The sequence below is a fragment of the Aquarana catesbeiana genome, linkage group LG07 (genome assembly GCF_042186555.1).
Source record: "Aquarana catesbeiana isolate 2022-GZ linkage group LG07, ASM4218655v1, whole genome shotgun sequence".
Taxonomy (NCBI): domain Eukaryota; kingdom Metazoa; phylum Chordata; class Amphibia; order Anura; family Ranidae; genus Aquarana; species Aquarana catesbeiana.
In genome coordinates, this window is record NC_133330.1 from 24436796 (window position 1) to 24457219 (window position 20424).

At 42.5% G+C, this 20424-nt stretch overlaps 1 protein-coding gene across 5 annotated transcripts in view; it reads right to left on the reverse strand.

Moving 5' to 3' along the window:
- The window catches only part of KLHDC8B (kelch domain containing 8B), a 207291-nt gene extending 187448 nt beyond the window's left edge, over positions 1-19843 (reverse strand). The window contains exon 1 of one of the 5 annotated variants that reach the window (XM_073591791.1): positions 18480-19843. The gene's annotated coding sequence lies outside the window, so the exon portion shown is untranslated. Of the gene's footprint in view, positions 1-2682; positions 2895-18479 lie in introns of those variants that run through there. The other 4 variants (XM_073591789.1, XM_073591788.1, XM_073591787.1 and 1 more) reach the window with 4 other exon arrangements.
- Between the last annotated feature and the right edge of the window lie 581 nt (positions 19844-20424).

Consider the following 20424-nt stretch of genomic DNA (forward strand, 5'->3'; position numbering starts at 1 on the left):
AGGCACCTTCCACCCAATGCAATGCAATCTCAAGCCTCCTTCTACTTCTAGGCTAAGCACCATCTAGTGGCTAAACTGGGGCACTACACCGGGCACATCTGTGTCCTACCATATGTAGCTTTTAAAAAAAAAAAATACATTTAACGACGTAATAATGACGTGTTGATTTTTTTAACTTATATCTGCCAAGAGTTCAGGTTCAAGGCTGCATTCACACCTGGGAGTTTTGAATCGCAGGCAGAATCCACAAGATTTTGCTGCGTTTTTTAAAACGTTATGCTAAAATGAAAAATCGCGCAACGCGAATTTCAGATGCCTCTAATTTTAATGGCACCCTAAAACGCAGTGCGGTTCTGCTGCGGTTGTCACACGATAACTCGCGATATAAACAAGCAAACCAAACCGCGCAAAGCTTGTCGCTGGAAAGAAGCTCCTGAGTCCTGATCCTCTTTTGGGATTAGTATTAATCTCCAAATAAAAAATGCACAATACTGAATATTAGACGTGGTGGCTGAACTAGTTTTATTTTTGTAGGCTTTATTCCCCTGTGTTTTAACCTGGTGATCTGGCCAGTAACACACCTCCTGTATTAGAGCGACCCCACTCTGGATGAAGGAGCACAGGGGGCACAGCAGACAGCAACATTGTCCGTCTTGGGGGGTGGAAGGGAGTGTTAAATGTACTAGCAAATTTAATTACACAAACAAATTGAAGACAAACTCCAGCTAACGGTTTATAAGCAATTACAGCAAACTGTTTTTTTTTCCTTTTTGGAAATAAAGGCTGATCATTTTTAAGCACCCCCTGTCAGCTTGTAAATGGTTTGCCTCATCCCTGTGAAGTGATACATTCAGAAAAAAGCTTGTTCTTTTGAAAAACAACAGACTTACTGGCCAGTTCACCAGATGACAATAGAAGAAAGAAAGCCTAAGAAAGAAAACTAATGCAGCCATCACATCTACGGTGCCTTGAAAAAGTATTCACACCCCTTGAAATTTTCCACATTGTGTCATGTTACAACCAAAAACGTAAATGTGTTTTATTGGGATTTTATGTGATAGACCAACACAAAGTGGCACATAATTGTGAAGTGGAAGGAAAATGATAAATGGTTTTCAATTTTTTTTGCAAATAAATATGTGAAAAGTGTGGTGTACATTTGTATTCAGCTCCCTTTACTCTGATACCCCTAACTAAAATCTATCCAATTGCCTTCAGAAGTCACCTAATTAGTAAATTGAGTCCACCTGTGTGTAATTTAATCTCAGTATAAATACAGCTGTGCTGTGAAGCCCTCGGAGGTTTGTTAGAGGACATTAGTGAACAAACAGCATCATGAAGGCCAAGGAACACACCAGACAGGTCAGGGATAAAGTTGTGGAGAAGTATAAAGCAGGGTTAGGTTATAAAAAAATCTCCCAAGCTTTGAACATCTCACAGAGCTCTGTTCAATCCATCATCCGAAAATGGAAAGAGTATGGCACAACTGCAAACCCACCAAGACATGGCCGTCCACCTAAACTGACCGGCCGGGCAAGGAGAGCATTCATCAGAGAAGAGCCAAGAGGTCCATGGTAACTCTGGAGGAGCTGCAGAGATCCACAGCTCAGGTGGGAGAATCTGTCCACAGGGCAACTAGTTGTCGTGTTCTCCACAAATCTGACCTTTATGGAAGAGTGACAAGAAGAAAGACATTGGTGAAAGAAAGTCATAAGAAGTCCTGTTTGCAGTTTGTGAGAAGCCATGTGGAGGACACAGCAAACATGTGGAAGAAGGTGCTCTGGTCAGATGAGACCAAAATTGAACTTTTTGGCCTAAAAGAAAAACGCTATGTGTGGCGGAAAACTAACACTGCACATCACCCTGAACACACCATCCCCACTGTGAAACATGGTGGTGGCAGCATCATATTGTGGGGATGCTTTTCTTCAGCAGGGACAGGGAAGCTGGTCAGAGTTGATGGGAAGATGGATGGAGCCAAATACAGGACAATCTTAGAAGAAAACCTGTTAGAGTCTGCAAAAGACTTGAGACTGGGGTGGAGGTTCACCTTCCAGCAGGACAACGACCCCAAACATACAGCCAGAGCTACAATGGAATGGTTTAGATCAAAGTATATTTGTGTGTTAGAATGGCCCAGTCACAGTCCAGACCTAAATCCAATTGAGAATCTGTGGCAAGACTTGAAAATTACCGTTCACAGACGCTCTCCATCCAATCTGACAGATCTTGAGCTATTTTGAAAAGAAGAATGGGCAAAAATGTCCCTCTCTAGATGTGCAAAGCTGGTAGAGACATCCCCAAAAAGACTTGCAGCTGTAATTGCAGTGAAAGGGGGTTCTACAAAGTATTGACTCCGGGGGGCGCCATACAAATGTACCCCCCACACTTTTCACATATTTATTTGTAAAAAATGTTGAAAACCATTTATCATTTTCCTTCCACTTCACAATTATGTGCCACTTTGTGTTGGTCTATCACATAAAATCCCAATAAAATACATTTACGTTTTTTGGTTGTAACATGACAAAATGTGGAACATATCAAGGGGTATGAATACTTTTTTCAAGGCACTGCAAGAATTGGTGAGCTGCAATATGATAAATGTTTGCTTTTCGGTTTAATACCGCCTTAAATCTTCTCCATTGCAGCTCAGTATACAAGTTTTTTTTTTTTTCTTACCCATTATGCAACAATTGAAGTGCGCAGTAATCCACATAGGTCCATCCAACATCTGTCTTCCCTGTCGCAGTGTACTGTGTGGATTGGGCGCAGAGAGACACGCCCCCTTTTTGACATGCTGTATAAAAGTCCCTTCCAATGGAAGTCTATTTATAACTGTCATTTCACATGCATGCTCCAATGGAATCCGGCCTTGAAATCCTCTGTCATGCATTCCTCTGGAGTCATCACGGCACCAACTGAGAAGGTTCCAAACTAAACACAGACTTACTTATAAGGGAAGGCAGTGCGGAGAGCAACAATCATTCAAAAACAACACAGTACTGCCTATCGTACCTCTTTTATTTTTGCACTAAATATAGTAACGGTTTCAGGAAAATTTGTGTTGTTGCAAACGCACCAATACGGCTACAATCACCTTAAAGAGTAACTCCGCTTTTGTTGAGAAAAAAAACTCTACATCGCAGGGATTTTACTAAACTTTGTTGCAGATTTCTTACCTTTTTGTTATTCTGAAGAAATAGCTGTTTGTCTGTGTCCATGTGCACAGTGAATCTGTATGGGAGTGCTTTTATAATTATTTATCACCTGCGGCACAGTGGTGTAGTGGGTAGCACTTTCGCCTAGCAGTAAGAAGGGTCGCTGGTTCGAATCCCAACCATGACCCTACCTGCCTGGAGTTTGCTTGTTCTCCCTGTGTGGGTTTCCTCCGGGTACTCCGGTTTCCTCCCACACTCCAAAGACATGCTGATAGGCTAATTGGATCCTGTCTAAATTGGCCCTAGTATGTATGAATGTGAGTTAGGGACCTTAGATTGTAAGCTCCTTGAGGGTAGGGACTAATGTGAATGTACAATGTATATGTAAAGCGCTGCGTAAATTGACGGCGCTATATAAGTACCTGAAATAAATAATAAATAAATACCTGCTGCACCTGCAGGGCTCTGAGGGAAGTGACAGGGTCTGCATCCCTTTAGTGGTCATTCCCCGTTGGGAGTAAAATGACATTTTTGCTGCAGGGGATGCCCAAAATCTGACTTGTAGCTTAATACAGACTTCTGGGAAAATTAGAGCATAGCTCCCAACTGTCCCTGATTTGGAGCAATGTCCCTCTGTCCCTCATTCCTCCTCATTTGTCCCTCATTTTGGTCTGATCTATATAGATGTATATAAAATGCACTTTTTATCTATCAAAAAGTGTTTCCCAGCGCTAAACCTTTCATCCGAATTTTAAATTGCTGCATTTGTAAATTTCAAAAGCCAATATAAAGGAATAGTAGTGGTAAAAAAAAAAAAAAAACATGTGTGGGTTTAACCAATCTTGTTTTTTTTTTGTACAATTCTCCTTTAAGGGGGCGTGGCAGGGGGTGTGTCCTGTGCCTGCATACTTTTGCTGATACCCTGTTTCCCTGAAAATAAGACCTAGCATGATTGTCAGTGATGGCTGCAATATAAGCCCTACCCCCCCAAATAAGCCCCACCCTGTTTCCCCAAAAATAAGCCCTACCCTGAAAATAAGACCTACAAGGACTTTAACTAGGGCTTATTTGGGGGGTAGGGCTTATATTGCAGCCATCACCGACAATCACGCTAGGTCTTATTTTCGGGGAAACAGGGTAGGTGTCTCTCATTCCCATCTCAATAAGTTGGGAGGTGTGTTAGTGAGCCAATCACACAAGCAGGAAATTACATTTCTGGGGGGGGGGTTCTGTATACCAACTATGTACAGAACGCCTCCCGGTGGCCATTTTGCATTTTACAGAAAATTACAGCTGCTGCAGATTGAAAAGGAAAAGTCATTTTTAATAACATTCATTTACAATATGACTTGTGTAGCAATCACATATGCTGGATTATTATTATTTTTATTTGCTATTTTTTTGTTTAGCACTGGGAAACACTTTTTAAAAGATAAAAAGTACATTTTATGTACAACTATATAGAGCAGACCAAAATAAGGGACAGATGAGGAAGACAGAGGGACAGGGTGACATCTAGTGGCCAAAATGCGGTATAGTTTTTTTCAGCTACCTCAATGAGAAAATGATGCAGTGTTTTGGCCACTAGATGGAGCTGATGATACAGGAATGAATCTCTCACTAAAACTATGGTGACTTTTCGTTCAGCTTGCAGGCATGCTTCTGACATTTGTGCAAAACAATGTTTTATAAGTAGACCCCTGTTCTCCAGTGCTCTGCACTCTTCATTAGGCATCACAGAGAGGCACTTGTAGATCAATGCCTCCCTTGATGCAGACCAGTAACAGACCTGCCACCATCAGTAAAGCCACCCACCGGGGAGTGAAGTCCTGTACTTCCTCTCCCCGCTCTTTTCACCCAACACATGACATGGGAGAGGAAGAAGTGTCCCGTAAGGCTGCGCTCTTTGCAAACTGACCGATTTAGTTGCGGCCAGGGCTTATTTTTCTCTGAGAATAGGTGCAGGAACTCCCCCTTTCTGAATTATTCCTTGTCCACCTCTTTGCGCCGTCCCTTGGTTCCACCCCCCCACCCACCTCTCTGTACCGCCCCTTTTAGAGAATACGAATCCAAGCATCATTTTGTGCTACTAAGTAGTTTGCATAGAATTAAATTATGATAACAAGAAAAACAGTAAAATAGATCCCCTGCAGCCAGCAACCATAGACCCTGATCTGCAACAATAGACCCTGATCTGCAACAATAGACCCCCCAGCAACAACAGATCCATCCCTGCAACAATAGTTTGCTTCCTGCAACAACAGATCCCTCCAGCAACAATAGATCTCTTCCTGCAACAATAGTTTGCTTCCTGCAACAACAGATCCCCCATCAACAATAGATCCATTGCTGCAACAATAGAACCCCCTAGCAACAACAGATCCCTCCCTGCAACAATAGTTTGCTTCCTGCAACAACAGATTCCTCCCCGAAACAATAGTTTGCTTCCTGCAACAACAGATCCCCCCATTAACAATAGATCCACTGCTGCAACAATAGACCCCCCAGCAACAACAGATCCCTCCCTGCAACAATAGTTCGCTTCCTGCAACAACAGATCCTCCCATCAACAATAGATCCCTTCCTGCAACAATAGACCCCCCCAGCAACAATAGACACCACCACAACAAAATACCCACCAGCGACAATAGATCCCCAGCAGCCTAAATCAATACATAATGATAACAAGAAAAACTTTTGATAGACCCCACCCCAGCAACAATGGACCCCTTGGCAACAATAGACCCCCCACACAAAAATAGATCTCCCAGCAGCAATAGACCCCCCAGCAACAAAATATCACCCCATCAACAATAGACCCCCAGCAGTCAGCAGTAATAGACTTCTCCCTCAACGGTAGATCCCTCCCAATAACATAAGACCCCCTGCCAGCAACAACAGACCCCCCCACACAAAAATAGATCCCTACCGGCAACAATAGATCCCCCAGCAGGCAGCATCACTCGACCCTCCAACACACCCCTGCACTTTTTGCAAAAAAATTCATTCGCTGCGTTCCCCCCCCGCGTTCCCGCTGAAAAAAGTCCCTGGTTGTGGCCAGTTTGTAATCAGGCAGAAATGCTGACCCCGGATGCGCATTGTCTGCGTCCAGGGTCCGTCGGAGGCTCTAACCCCATGTTATCCTTAAAATGAGCAGTTACATGCAAACAGCGGCAGTTCCAGCCTTTGACGTGTACAGGGTAGAAATCTGACAGCTGCGGCGGTTCGCATGCGTTGTGTGTGCAAGCAGCTTTTACAACCGCCACTGGCAACAGTCTATTGATTCTCGCCGTCAGCAATGTAAATGTATACTAGGTTTGTACCGACACCACTTTTTTAAGACCGAGTAAAAGTTCCAATACTTTTTTCAATTACTTGCCGATAACGATTACCGATACTTTTTTTTAATGTCATGTGACAGCAGCACTAATAGGCGGCACTGATGGGCACTGATAGGTAGACATGTGCACTGCCGAATAATTTGTTTGTTTTCGTTTTCATTTCATTCGTTTTTTTGTTTTTGTTTTTCGGGTCATTCATTATGATCGCAATTTATAGATTTGTAAGTTAAAAAAATCGTAAATTCGCAAATCAGAAAATCTGAAAATAAGAAAGAAAATCTGAAAATCTGAAAATAAGAAAGAAAATCTGAAAATAAGAAAGAAAATCTGAAAATTGGAAAGAATAACTAACTAATAATAACTAACCAATAAATTACAGGTATTGGAATTTCCTTTCAAATTTGGCTGTTAGTGAATGTAAAGTTACGAATTATCCCAAATAATGAATGCCGCATCCAAACAAATGGAATAGAATGAATTAATAATAAATAATATTAATAAAAAGTTTTTATTATTATTATTTATTATTATTATTCTGTATGTTACATCCGTTCAGATGCGGCATATGTTATTTCGGATAATTCGTAACTTTGGATAAATTCGTAACCGTTGGGTTCACTAACAGCCACATTTGAAAGGAAATTCCAATACCTATAATTTAATAGTTAGTAATAGTTAAGTTATTATTATTATTCAGATTTTCGAATTTTCAGATTTTTGGATTTTCGAATCTTCGAATTTACAAATTTTCAAATTTACAAATTTTCAAATGTACGAATTTATGAATTTTCAAATATTTTACAAATATTCGGAAAAAATTTGTTAAACAGATTTTTGTTAATTCGGATATTTCCGAATTAACGAATTTCTCGAAATTAGTTAAAAAAAACTAAATTGGAACGAAAAGAATTGCACATGTCTACTGATAGGTGGCACTGAAGGGCACTGATGAGGCGGCACTGATGAGGAGGCACTAGAATGCAACACTGATGGGCACTGATAGGTGGCACTGATGGGCACTGATGAGCTGTGGACTGTGTCTGTAGTTTTTTATTTATTTTATTTTTATTTTTTACAATTTAATTTTTTTACAATTTATTTCTTTTAATTATTTTTTATAATTTATATGTTTCTTGCAATTTTTTTTTTTTTTTTAATGCTTTCTGCAAGTACTCGTGCAAATGCTCGGTATCGGTGCAACCCTAATATATACTAAGGTTGTGCTTATTAAACTTGCTGTATGCTGTACTTGCCCCAAGTCAGCAGTGTTAATTTTGTCAACTAAAACTGACTAAAACATTTTAGTCGACTAAAATATGATTAAAACTAAAACAATTGAGATGACTAAAATACAAGTAAAACTAAAATTGCATTTTAGTCAAAAAGCCTTAAGCCCCGTACACGCGATTGGATTTTCCGACGGGAAATGTTCGACGACAGGCTGTTGGCGGAAAATCCGACCGTGTGTACGCTCCATGGGACAGTTGTTACCGGACTTTCCGCCAACAAATGTTGGCTAGCATGTCTTCAAATTTTCTGCCAACAAATGTCTGTTGTGGGATTTTCCGAGCGTGTGTACACAAGTCCGTCGGACAAAAGTCCAAAGTACAAACACGCATGCTCGGAAGCAAGGACGAGCCGGAAGCGGTCGGTCTTGTAAAACTTGCATTCGTAATGGAGAATTAACATTCGTGACGCGGCAAATTATGAAATCTCGAAATGCAGCGCACAATTCTCTTCTTCTTTAATGGGATAATAATGAAGATGCTTTGCTGGTGATACTGATGGAGTTTTTGCAAACGAATTTTCAAAGGCTTTTTTTTTCTAGTGATATCAAGAATAATATTATTATGCTTTTTTTTATTTGGGGAACTTACCACAACACCATTATCCCGTAGTTTTTAAGAACAAAGATACAACTATGTTGGTGTCCCTTGTTAATTTTACATTGTATTTTTTAACCACTTACGGACCGCCCGCCGCAGTTTTACGTCGGCCGTTTGAAGGGAGATATCGTTGTTATGGCAGCAGCTAGCTGCCATAACCCCGGTATCCTCTTCTTCAGCGGGCGGACCGCTACAAGATAAAAGTGGTCTCTGCGGCGGATTCGCCGCAAGATCACTTTTATCGGCAGTGGGAGAGGGGACCTCCCCCGCCGTGCTCCGGTGCCCTCCGCTGCTTACCGGACCTGTCGGCAGCGGCGGAGGCGATCGCGTGTTGTCTCCTGCTAGGTATGGAGACAAGTGAGGGGAAGATGGCCCCTACCCGTCTCCATACAATTGCTGGGCTGAAGCGACGTCAAAACATCACTTCCGCCCAAAGCTCTTAAAGGGCCTTTATTTTTTTTAAATGACAATTTTTTTTTTTTTATTGCATTTTAGTGTAAATATGAGATCTGACGTCTTTTTGATCCCCAGATCTCATATTTAAGAGGTCCTCTCATGCTTTTTTCTATTACATCCCTTGTAATAGGAATAAAACGGACACGTTTTTAATTTTTTTTAAAAAAACAGTGTAAAAATAAAAAATAAAAGATAAAATAAATTAAAAAAAAAACATTTTTAAACGCGCCCCGTCCCACCGAGCTCGCGTGCAGAAGCGAACGCATAAGTGAGCAGCGCCCGCATATGAAAACGGTGTTCAAACCACACATGTGAGGTATCGCCGCGATCGGTAGTCAGAGCAATAATTCTAGCCCTGGACCTCCTCTGTAACTCTAAACATGCAACCTGTCAAATTTTTTTAAACGTCGCCTATGGAGATTTTTAAGGGTAAAAGCATGTCGCCATTCTGAGAGCGGGCGCAATTTTGAAGCGTGACATGTTGAGTATCAATTTTCTCGGCGTAACATTATCTTTCACAATATGAAAAAAAAATTGGGCTAACTTTACTGTTGTCTTATTTTTTAATTCAAAAAAGTGTATTTTTTTTTTTAAAAAGTGCGCTTGTAAGACCGCTGCGCAAATACGATGTGACAGAAAGTACTGCAAGGACCGCCATTTTACTCTCTAGGGTGTTAGAAAAAAAATGTATAATGTTTGGGGGTTCTAAGTAATTTTCTAGCAAAAAAAAATGTTTTTAACTTGTAAACAACAACATCTCAGAAAGAGGCTCGGTCCTTAAGTGGTTAAAATGTAAATGCCTACTCCCAAACTGTCATTTGAAGTAAAACACAGAGACCAGTATTATTCTCCACAATTTTTTTATTGTGCATTAAAAAAAAGAAAACAAATAAAATTAGACATGCGATCTGCCAATAGAACATAACCAAAAAGTGCATTCTATCAAAAAATGTAGAAAATATACCAAATCAAATCATTATTCAACCAAAAAATAAAATAAAAGCCTCATGCATGTGTCCTACTTCTTAATATAGGGGGTCAACAATGCCAAGAGTTGGTGAAAGCAGGGGTCCGTCATCCGGAGATAATTCCCAAAAAACATCTGGATTATTCTCCTGGAGCTCCCGCAGCAAAGGCATATGACATAATTGGTCACCATTAATAAAGCAACCAATTTTTGGTCCAAGAAATCCTCCTCCTCTTGTTCCTAAACTGGACTTGGGTCAAAGCAATAACTCCAAGGCCAATAATAAATAACACGTTATCTCCGCCGATTCCCCAACATGTCTGGTTGACGAATGGCTGTTCAGAAAAGAACCGAAAAGTGCGAAAAGAAAATCGCGAATCAACACTCACCAAACTTCTACTAACACGTAATTAGCAGAAGAAGCCCAAAGGGTGTCGCTAAAGAGGTGAAAAACCACGTAGTACGTCACTACGTTTGTAATTGTTGGCCAACATTTGTGTGACCGTGTGTATGCAAGACAAGTTTAACACCCTTCTGACAAAATTCCACGATTTTGTTGTCGGAAAGTCCGATCGCGTGTACACGGCATAAGACTAAAACTAAATTGAAATTTGACATCAAAATTAACATTGGTCTGCAGTGCATGTTCATACCTCAATAACGTAAATAATAATATATTTGATTTTTCACTCCAGCAGTATATAAGGAGTTTGAAAATTGCAGAGAAATGCTTAAATAATGCATTACAATTTAACTACACCCATTAGATTTTAGATGACTAATGCCGCGTACACACGAGCGGACTTTTCGGCAGACTAGGTCCGACAGTCTTTCCGACAGACTTTGCAGCGTACGTCCGCCGGACTTTCAAACGAACGGACTTGGACACACACGATCACACCAAAGTCCGACGGATTTGTACGTGATGACGTACGACCGGACTAAAAAAAGGAAGTTGATAGGCAATACCCAATAGCTGCCCTAGCGTCGGTTTTAGTCCGTCGGACTGGCATACAGACGAGCGGATTTTTCGACCGGACTCGAGTCCGTCGGAAAGATTTGAAACATGTTTTATTTCTAGGTCCGTCTGACTTTTCGGGGGAAAAAAAAGTCCGCTGGAGCCCACACACGATCGAATTGTCTGACAGAGTCTGGTCCGCCGGACCAAGTCTGCCGGAAAGTCCGCTCGTGTGTACGCGGCATTAGTCATCTAAAATCTAATGGGTGTAGTTAAATTGTAAGGCATTATTTAAGCATTTCTCTACAATTTTCAAACTCTTTATATACTGCTGGAGTGAAAAATCGAATATATTATTATTTACGTTATTGAGGTATGAACATGCACTACAGACCAGGAGATTTAGTCAACTAAATACGACTAAAACAATTGCAGAAGACTAAAATGGGACTAAAACCATTTTAGTCCTAAGACTAAAACTAAATTTGCTGCCAAAATTAACACTGCAAGTCAGACATACGGGTGATTAGTGCAACATGCACCATAATGTCGGATCAATCCAATTGACATACATGAAGACATAGCATGAACAGTAAGGTACTTTGCGTATCATAATCGGTAGAATTGTATATTGGCACAGGCCTGTAAAGGGGGATGGAAAGGATCCCTTGAGGGGCTCATGGGATTACCTAGGAGGAGTGTATTTAGTCCTCCTCGTCACATGTGGAAGTGTCCTCCAACCATCTATCCCATATTTTGTGGCATTTATTAGGGCAACCCCTATGGATGTAGAGCAGTTTTTTATATGGAAGAGTGGTGTTGACTGCTCTGATCCATTGCTGTAGCATGGGAGGGGGTCCCCTCATCCACGTCTTGGCGATCTGCAGTCTAGCGAGAAATAATGTTTCTTGCAAAAAAAAATTCAGATATTTCTCGCCTTCAGGGAGTGAGAGGAGCCCCAACACACACTGTCGAGGGCAGAGGGACAATGGGGAGCCCATGCGGTCATGAAGAAACTGGACCACCTGGGTCCAACTAGATATTATTTTAATGAAATCAGCACACACTGGTGTCAGTGGGTGGAATTATGCCTCATTGTGTTGGTATCAGTGGGTGGAATAGTGGCCCCATCACTGGTGTCAGTGAGAGGAATAGTGTCTCATTGTTGGTGTCATTGAGAGGAATGACACCAACAATGAGGCACTATCATTAGCTTCAGTGGGAAGACTAGGGCCCCAAGAGTCAGATGAAGGCAGGTAAAGGGCCACATATAACCCCCGGGCTACAGTTTGGAGACCACTGATCTAGAAGATCTGAACCCACGACCTCTGTTGTATCCAGCAGCAGCTCTCCTTGCTGAGCCTCCTGAGATGCTGGACAGCATTCTGTCTGAACCTTGCCTGATACTTTGTATCTGGTGAACCTTGAATTCCTTGGTCCTCCCATGAACTTCCTATTTAAGGTATGCCTTTGCACTTATTGTTTTCCAGATTATTGTGCGCTCTCCAGCTCATATCTTGCTCCTTTGCGTACCTGCAGCTCTCCTTATCTCCACCACTACCACTTGTTACTGACCTTTGACTTTTTCCTCGACTATGCTTCCACTTGTTCCCAACCTGCAACCATTTGCTACTGACCTTTGGCTTGTTTACTGCCTACACTTCTGCTTCATCCCTACCTGCTATATCTGCTACTGGACCGGCTTGCTCACCTCCTGGTGGGTCGATCCTGCAGACCCTGATCTGGTACTAACACGCAACAAAACTCATCTCCACCATCAGGAGCTCTGCTGAATACCAGCTAGTGCTTAGACCCCACACCTCGGGTGAACATGCATCATCCCCCAAGCCGACCTGCTTGTATACTCATCCAGGTGGTCGGTGGGAGCCTCTCTACTGCTATAGCTACTGAAGTCCAAACCCTGACCCCCTGACCATGACATGATTTCAGTACTTTGGGTTGGTAAGTCCTCAGCTGGAACCCAGAAATTCAGAGGCTCTTTTGGGTGGGAAAGAGCCTCCAAACCCCGATTACAGGGAGTTTGGCCCTTAAAAGGGTTAACCCACCTGCAGGAGAGGCCTGGAAGCAAGCAGGAAGGAGTCAGCATCTGTCGGTGGGGTGGAGTAGAGCAGAATACGCGCCCTGAGCAAGGGACTGCCTGATGGCTGAGACATCTGTGCAACTGTGGAGACCTCCTCTTCAGGACCCCTGGGGAAGGAGAGAACTTTCAAAAACCCTGTGGGCTTTTTGAAAGGGAGAGATTTTTATAGGCGGTGAGCCGAGTTTTTCTTTTGCGTGTACCAGAAAATGATGGACTATTTTTGTTTGTTTGTCCATGCTGAGGACAAGCTGTTTCTGATTGCCTGTTTTCGGAAATAAAAAGGATTATTTACTTTTTACAGGCAGCTGGCTGGTGATCTTGGTCTCTCCATATGACAATACGTACATACTGTGTATATAATACATTCCCATCCATGAACATGTAAATATATAATATAATAGCAAGTCATAAAACAAAATGCGTTCCAACAGCCTTGATTTGAATACAAGTGGCAGTCTTTTTTTACCAACAACCGAGTGCACCATTAACTGCACATCCATGGAACCTCTGTGTCTCCAACGATCTTCTGTATATAAATGCATCGAACTGTATAATTTTTTTTGTTTTTTTTTCTATGCATTCTTTATCTTTGAAATAGTATTAGCAAGTAGAGTAATGGAAAAACAGATACATTGGACAGAAAAATTCCAATGCATGGGAAACCAATGATTGAGAGCAGTGCCTAGGCTAAGTCATCTACAGCTCAGAGCAAACATGCCAAACTGCGTCCCCCCCCCCCCAGATGCATTAGCATTATGGGTCAGCAAAAATCCCCTAAGTGCTCAAAACCGATCACTAATCCGCATGATTACCCCCAAGCATAAATCCCCCCTCCTCCCAGTACAAACCCACCTTCCTGCTGAAATTCCTCCTCATAGTACAAATCCGCGCCCCCTGCTGAAATCCCTCCTCCCAGCACAAGTCTGCCCCCATTCTGAAATCCCTCCTCCCAGTACAAATCTGCCCCCCCTGCTGAAATCCCCACTCCCAGTACAAATCTGCCCCCCCCCACAGAAATCCCTCCTCCCAGTACAAATATGCCCCCATCCTGAAATCCCTCCTCCCAATACAAATCTGCCCCCCTGCCGAAAACCCTCCTCCCAATACAAATCTACCCTCTGCTGAAAACCCTCCTCCTAGTACACATCTATCCCCCACTCCCCATCCCGCCGAAATCCCTCCTCCCAGTACAAATCAGCCCCCCTGCTGAAATCCCCCCTCCCATTACAAATTACCCCCCCCTGCTGAAATCCCCCCTCCCAGTACAAATCTGCCCCCCTGCAGAAATCCCCCCTCCCTCCCAGTACAAATCTGCCCCAGCCGAAATCCCCTCTTCCAGTACAAATCTCTGCCCCCCACCCCCCAAATACCCCCCACACAAAAAAATATCAACGCTCTTAGAACAAATCCTCCACCCCTAAGATTTGGCTTCCAAGTACACATCCTCTATTCCCACTCCAACCCCCCCCCCCCCCCAAATTCTCCCTCCTAGCACAAACCCCCCACCCAAATCATTCTTACTAGCATAATTACACCCCCCATCTACCATATCACCTCTTCTAGCACAAAACCCCTCAACCCCCCCCCCTCCTACCCACCCCCCAAATTCCCCCTCCTAGAGCAATTCTTACCCTCTGCCCCCCATCCCCCCTTCCAACACAAATCCGTCCACCCCTAATTTCTCCTCACAGGGTGCCCTCCCACCTCACATGATACCACAGTGCCCGGGGCAGCCACCCCTCCTGCCCACCCCTTGTCCCCACCCTGTTCCAGAGACGTTACTTTTAGGCTTCTACGTTACGCCGTCTTACGTTTGGAATATATCAATGTGAATAATAAGAATATAACCTTTCCTTTAAAGTAATATTCCGGTACAGGGCTGAGAAGGTATCTCTGACACACGTGATGCTGTCTTTAAAAACTCCCCATTAAACTACGTTCCCTAAGCTGCTTTATGTTTGAACGTTATCTTAAAAGACCTAGAGAAGATGAAAGGTGCCAAGAAGAGAATTGAAACTCCAGTTGCCCACTCATTGGTTCAGCTATCTTAGCGAGTTCCCCCGGGAACCGTTAAAAACCTAAGGTACTTTAAATTGTAAATCTCCATCGAGCCCTTCAGCCAAATACTTCCTGCCTCCTCCACCCTACTGCGCTTTACTTTTGGATCAGGGAGGTCACCCATCACAGTAATTAGGCAATGATAAGGCAGCCTGGAACTCTGGAGCCCTGGAGCTGGTCAAGTGTTACCCAACAGAGAACCCTACATTTTTGGGCTGCCATACATGACTCAAATTTCAGCCAATTCATGACAAAATTTGAGCAGTGGATGCCCAAGCTCAAGACCCAGAATTCAGAGACTCTGGGAGACTTTGGCTGGGAAAAAGACTCTAAACCCTGATTAAAGGGATTTTGGCCCTAAAAGGGTTAAACCACCTGCAGGGGAGGGCTCAAAGAGAACAGTAAGGAGTCGGCACCTGTTGGCGAGGTGGAGTAGAGCAGAACACAGCCAAGTGAGCAGAGTGGACTGGCTGGTTGCTGAACTGTGGAAATTTGAGCAGTGGATGTCCCTGTCGGCACCACTTTTGTCGAAGGAGCTAGATGGAAAATTGTTGGCCAAACAGCACCTTCATCCAATCAACTGTTCGGTATTCTGAGCCCCTGTCAGAATACAATAGCTAAATCTGAAATGTAAGCATCACACCACTGCTAAAAGGTCCAGATACAAATTTATTCCAATTAAAGTCAGGGGGGGGCAATCTAATGAGTAACCAACATGTTTCCGGGGTCCAGAAACTCCCCCCTTCACCGGGGCTTGATTGAGCTGTCAAACCAGCTACCGATAAGACCTGAGCTTGTAATCACACTTGAAGAAATAACATTAAAGGTTCAGTTTACTTCTTGTACATTCACATTTTTCTCAATCTAGCCCAACTCCTGCACAGATTATATATGTTTCCCAACTATTTGCGTTGTGGTCCCTTTTAGTGAGAGTTCAGGAGACATTTTTAATACTCAGGGGTCCTCACCCATTTAAGTTGAGAGGTTCCAGGTTAGTCCAGTCAGAGAGGAGCGTACTGGTTTCGGTACTCTCTGGGTTGGTAAGCCCTCTGTTGGGACCCAGAATTAAGAGGCTCTGGGAGACTTTTGGGTGGGAAAGAGCAAGTGTCACCCAACAGAGAACCCTACATTTTTGGGCTGCCATACATGACTCGAATTTCAGCCAATTCATGACAAAATTTGAGCAGTGGATGCCCAAGCCCAAAAGCCAGAATTCAGAGACTCTGGGGGACTTTGGATGGGAAAGAGCCTCTAAACCCTGATTACGGGGACTTTGGCCCTAAAAGGGTTAACCCACCTGCAGGGGAGGGCTCAAAGAGAACAGTAAGGAGTCGGCACCTGTTGGTGAGGTGGAGTAGAGCAGAACACAGCAAAGTGAGCAGAGTGGACTGGCTGGTTGCTGAACTGTGGAAATTTGAGCAGTGGATGTCCCCGTTGGCACCACTTTTGTCGAAGGACCTAGAGGGAAAATTGTTGGCCAAACAGCAATCAACTGTTCGGTAATCTGAACCCCTGCCAGAATACAATAGCTAAATCTGAAATTGAAGCATCACACCACTGATAAAAGGTCCATATACAAATTTCAATTAAAGTCAGGGGGGGCAACCTAATGAGTAACCAACAGGTTTCCAGGGTCCAAAAACTCCCCCCTTCACCGGGGCTGGATTGAGCTGTCAAACCAGCTACCGATAAGACCTGAGCTTGTAATCACACTTGAAGTAACAGCATTAAAGGCTCAGCTTCCTTCTAGTATATTCACATTGTTGAAGGAGCTAGATGGAAAATTGTTGGCCAAACAGCACCTGCATCCAATCAACTGTTCAGTATTCTGAGCCCCTGTCAGAATACAATAGCGATGCTGGAAATTTAAATGCCACGCCACTGCTAAATGGTCCAGACACAACTTTATTACAATTAAAGACATGGAGGCAATCTAATTCGTAACCAATGTGTTTTGGGGGTCCAAAAACACCCCCCCTTTATCAGAGCTTGACTAAGCTCCCAAACCAGCTACTGACAAGACCTGTGGAAGAAAGGTCCAGTTCACTTCTATTCTATTCACATTGTTCTCAATCAAGCCCTGATAAATAAAAAAAAAAGGAGCATTATTGGACACCCGAATTGCGTTGGATACCATTTGGACTGTCCCCCTGACTTTTATTGGAAGAAAGTTGTATCTGAACCTCTTAGCAGTGGTGTTGCGCTTCAATTTCCAATTTTATCACATTACCCTACAAGCCAAGGAGACTGTGGAGATCCTCTGGGGTGTAGAGCTCAAGCTGCCTGCCCGGGAACCATACATCAACATCAACACTTTAAGATAGAAATACCAACAAGATCGCCTTCCTTAGGGGTTCATTGCTATTTTTCCACTTTCCTCAAGAATACAATAGCTGGCAGGGGCAATTCTTCCATTAATGTTGTTTAGCGTGGATGGAGGAATCTGTCAGATTTCTATTATTCAGACCCTAGGCTGAACAAAAGAAATCTATGAGAGCTAGTCATTTGCCTAGCTCACATGAATTCTGACCGTATTTTTCGTAATGTAGTGATTTCCTAAGGTTGTCAGCTCTATCTAGTGGCCATAATGCGGTATTATTCCAGATTAAGATATTTCAGAAAAAATGCTGCATTATGACCACTAGGTGGAGCTGACGATCACAGGAAATCACTGTATTAAAGGAAAAGTACAGCCAAAGCTCGTTTGGCTGTACTTCTCCTGTGGATCTTAGGAGTGCAATTCATTCTGCACTCCTGTGACCTGTTTTTAGGTGACAGCGGGCTGATGCTCACTGTCAGCTGACGTCACAGAGCCGGTCCAGGCTTGGGAAAGATCGTGACAATAGAGTCGGGATCCGCCAACATGCCTGGACGGGACCCAGCTCAGCCTCTCAGCGAGCTGCTGAGAGCCTGAGCCGGCCGCTCCCGCCCCCTCCACAGCCAAGTGCTCCAATGAGTAAAGGGGGGGGGGGGGGGGCAGAGCAGAAAGCGGTGACTGGCAGTCACCAGCTCTCTGCTAAGAGAACCCTGAGAACTGAGAGATCAGCGGTGTTAGATCGCTCAGTTCTCAGTGTTAGAGCCGGCAGGGGGACAGATGCAGCATCCACCTAGGTAAGTATGACTCTGAAAAAAAAAAAAAAAACCCATACATCTTTTTTAAGCTAAATGTTGTCAGGATTGGTCATGGCTGGTCGAATGCTTGTCATAATCGTTTGACAAATTATTAATAAATTGACCTCACTTGTGTGTGTGTGTGGCCAGCTTAAAAAAGCTGGATCAAAATTGTTCTTGCCTACATCATACAAGTTAGTGCCTTCAGGTACTCTGTAACATTTGTACACACATAAATGCATGAGCATGAACAACACAAACAGAGGGTTATTCCTGAAATCTGTCCAAGTATTTCCCCGTAAATGGTACTGATAGCTCATTTCCATAAGATGATTTCCATTTTAGCTGTATTGATTATTTAATACATCCTAATCACAGACTTTTCAAGGTTATTTGTTCAAGGATACACTATACCCCGGGGATGAGGACCAATTACTTACCATCCAGCAGTGCCTCCTGGAACCTTCAAAAACCCTCAGAAGTATCTGATTCTCCTCACCATCCAGAAAGTGGTCAAAAAGAACCCAAAACCAACTCTTCATGCTCTTGCGAAGTCATCACCCTTCAGAAAACCTATAAAATAACCACCGTGGATCTACGCATTCCCAGAACCAAGCACACTCTGGCATACCTTGGGCTGGCCAAGCTTGCAACTACATGCTGGGAGTTGTAGTCACCACGAGCTGGACGTTAACAGCCACTGCTTTTAGCTTACGGTCCTACATCCCCGTCTTTCCACTTACAGTTACAGAGTGTAACTCCAGCAGGGGATCCAAGCGTCTTACGCTCCGCGTCCTTATCTTTGAATTATATAATCGCTCTCCTTTTATCCGTATGCCCCTCTCGCTGGCCAGGCAACAGTACCAGGAGGACCACAAGCTCTGCTGATAATATTGCCATCAGTTCCTCTTCTTCTCCATAGCTATTAATCTGGAAACAATTACCTTAAGCGATGTCTAGGACTTTGCTGGTCACTTGCCATAGGAGGGGGTACAACTTCTCCTGGAATGGGGCACCTAGAGGCGGCGGGCCACAGCCCATGAGCAGCGCTGTTGAGGATGGGGGGACAATGCCAACCGGCTGATTCTGTAAAGGTTGAAGGGAATAAGAGACTCCTGCATGATGATGTTCAGCCTTTGCTGCTTTCCACGTTTTATCTAACTCGCTCTGTTCCTCCTACTCCCCCTCCTTCTCTTCTCTCTCGCTCTCTCTCGCTCTCCCTTCCTTTCTCTCCAGCCTCTACCAGAAGAATCACACACAGAAGAAGGAAAGCAAATATATAAATATATATAAAACTCCCACAAGTTTAACTCTTTTTTTTTTTTCTTTTTTTTATTTCCTTTCCTGATTGAGCTTAAATATAAACCATGGGAACCTCTTCTGTATTTAGAAGCCGGTATTTAACCACTTCAATACCGGGCACTTTCCCACCTTCCTGCCCAGGCCCGTTTTCAGCTTTAAGTGCTGTCACTTTTTTAAATGACAATTGCGCGGTCATGCTACACTGTACCCAAACTAAATTTTTATCATTTTATTCCCACAAATAGAGCTTTCTTTTGGGGGTATTTGATCACCTCTGCAGTTTTTATTTTTTGCTAAATGAATAAAAAAAGACCGAAAATTTGGAAAAAAAAAAAGTTTTTCTTTTGTTTTTGTTATAAAATTTTGTAAATAAGTACGTTTTCTCCTTCTCTGATGGGCACTGATTTTTCTTTTTTTATCTAATCTCTGGGTTTGTTGGGAACTACAAAAAATCTGCTGTATCCATAAGGATTGTACTTTATGTACTTGTTGTGGAATTGTTTTTAGACAATTTTTTAATCAATGTTTAAATAAAATATATATTTTTTAATATACTTACTTGGATCAATTTATTAGTACATGCACCTTAAAAATGCCACAACTATTCCTATATCTAGTAAATAAAGGAATAGAATAGAATAGAATACAAAATAGAATAGAATAAAATAGAAAGAATATAACTATCTTCTGAAATTCTAATTTTGAATAGAATAAATTTGAATTTGAATAGAAAAGGTTAGAATAGAATAGAAAAGAATAGCATAGAAAAAAATAGAAATAGAAAAGAAAAAAATTGAATAGAATAAACAAGAATAGAATAAAATAAAAAGAATATAACAATATAACCATTTTCCGAAATGCAAATTTCCAAAAGAATTAAGTCAAATTTCGAATAGAATAAATTCACATTCGAATAGTACAGAAAATAATAGAATATATTAGAAAAGAGAAGAACAAGACAGAAAATAAAAATAAAGAATAGAAAAAACAATAGAATAGGAAAGAATATAACCATTTCCAAAATTTGAATTTCAAATAGAATACATTTGATTTTCAATAGAATTCGAATAGAATTCGATTCGA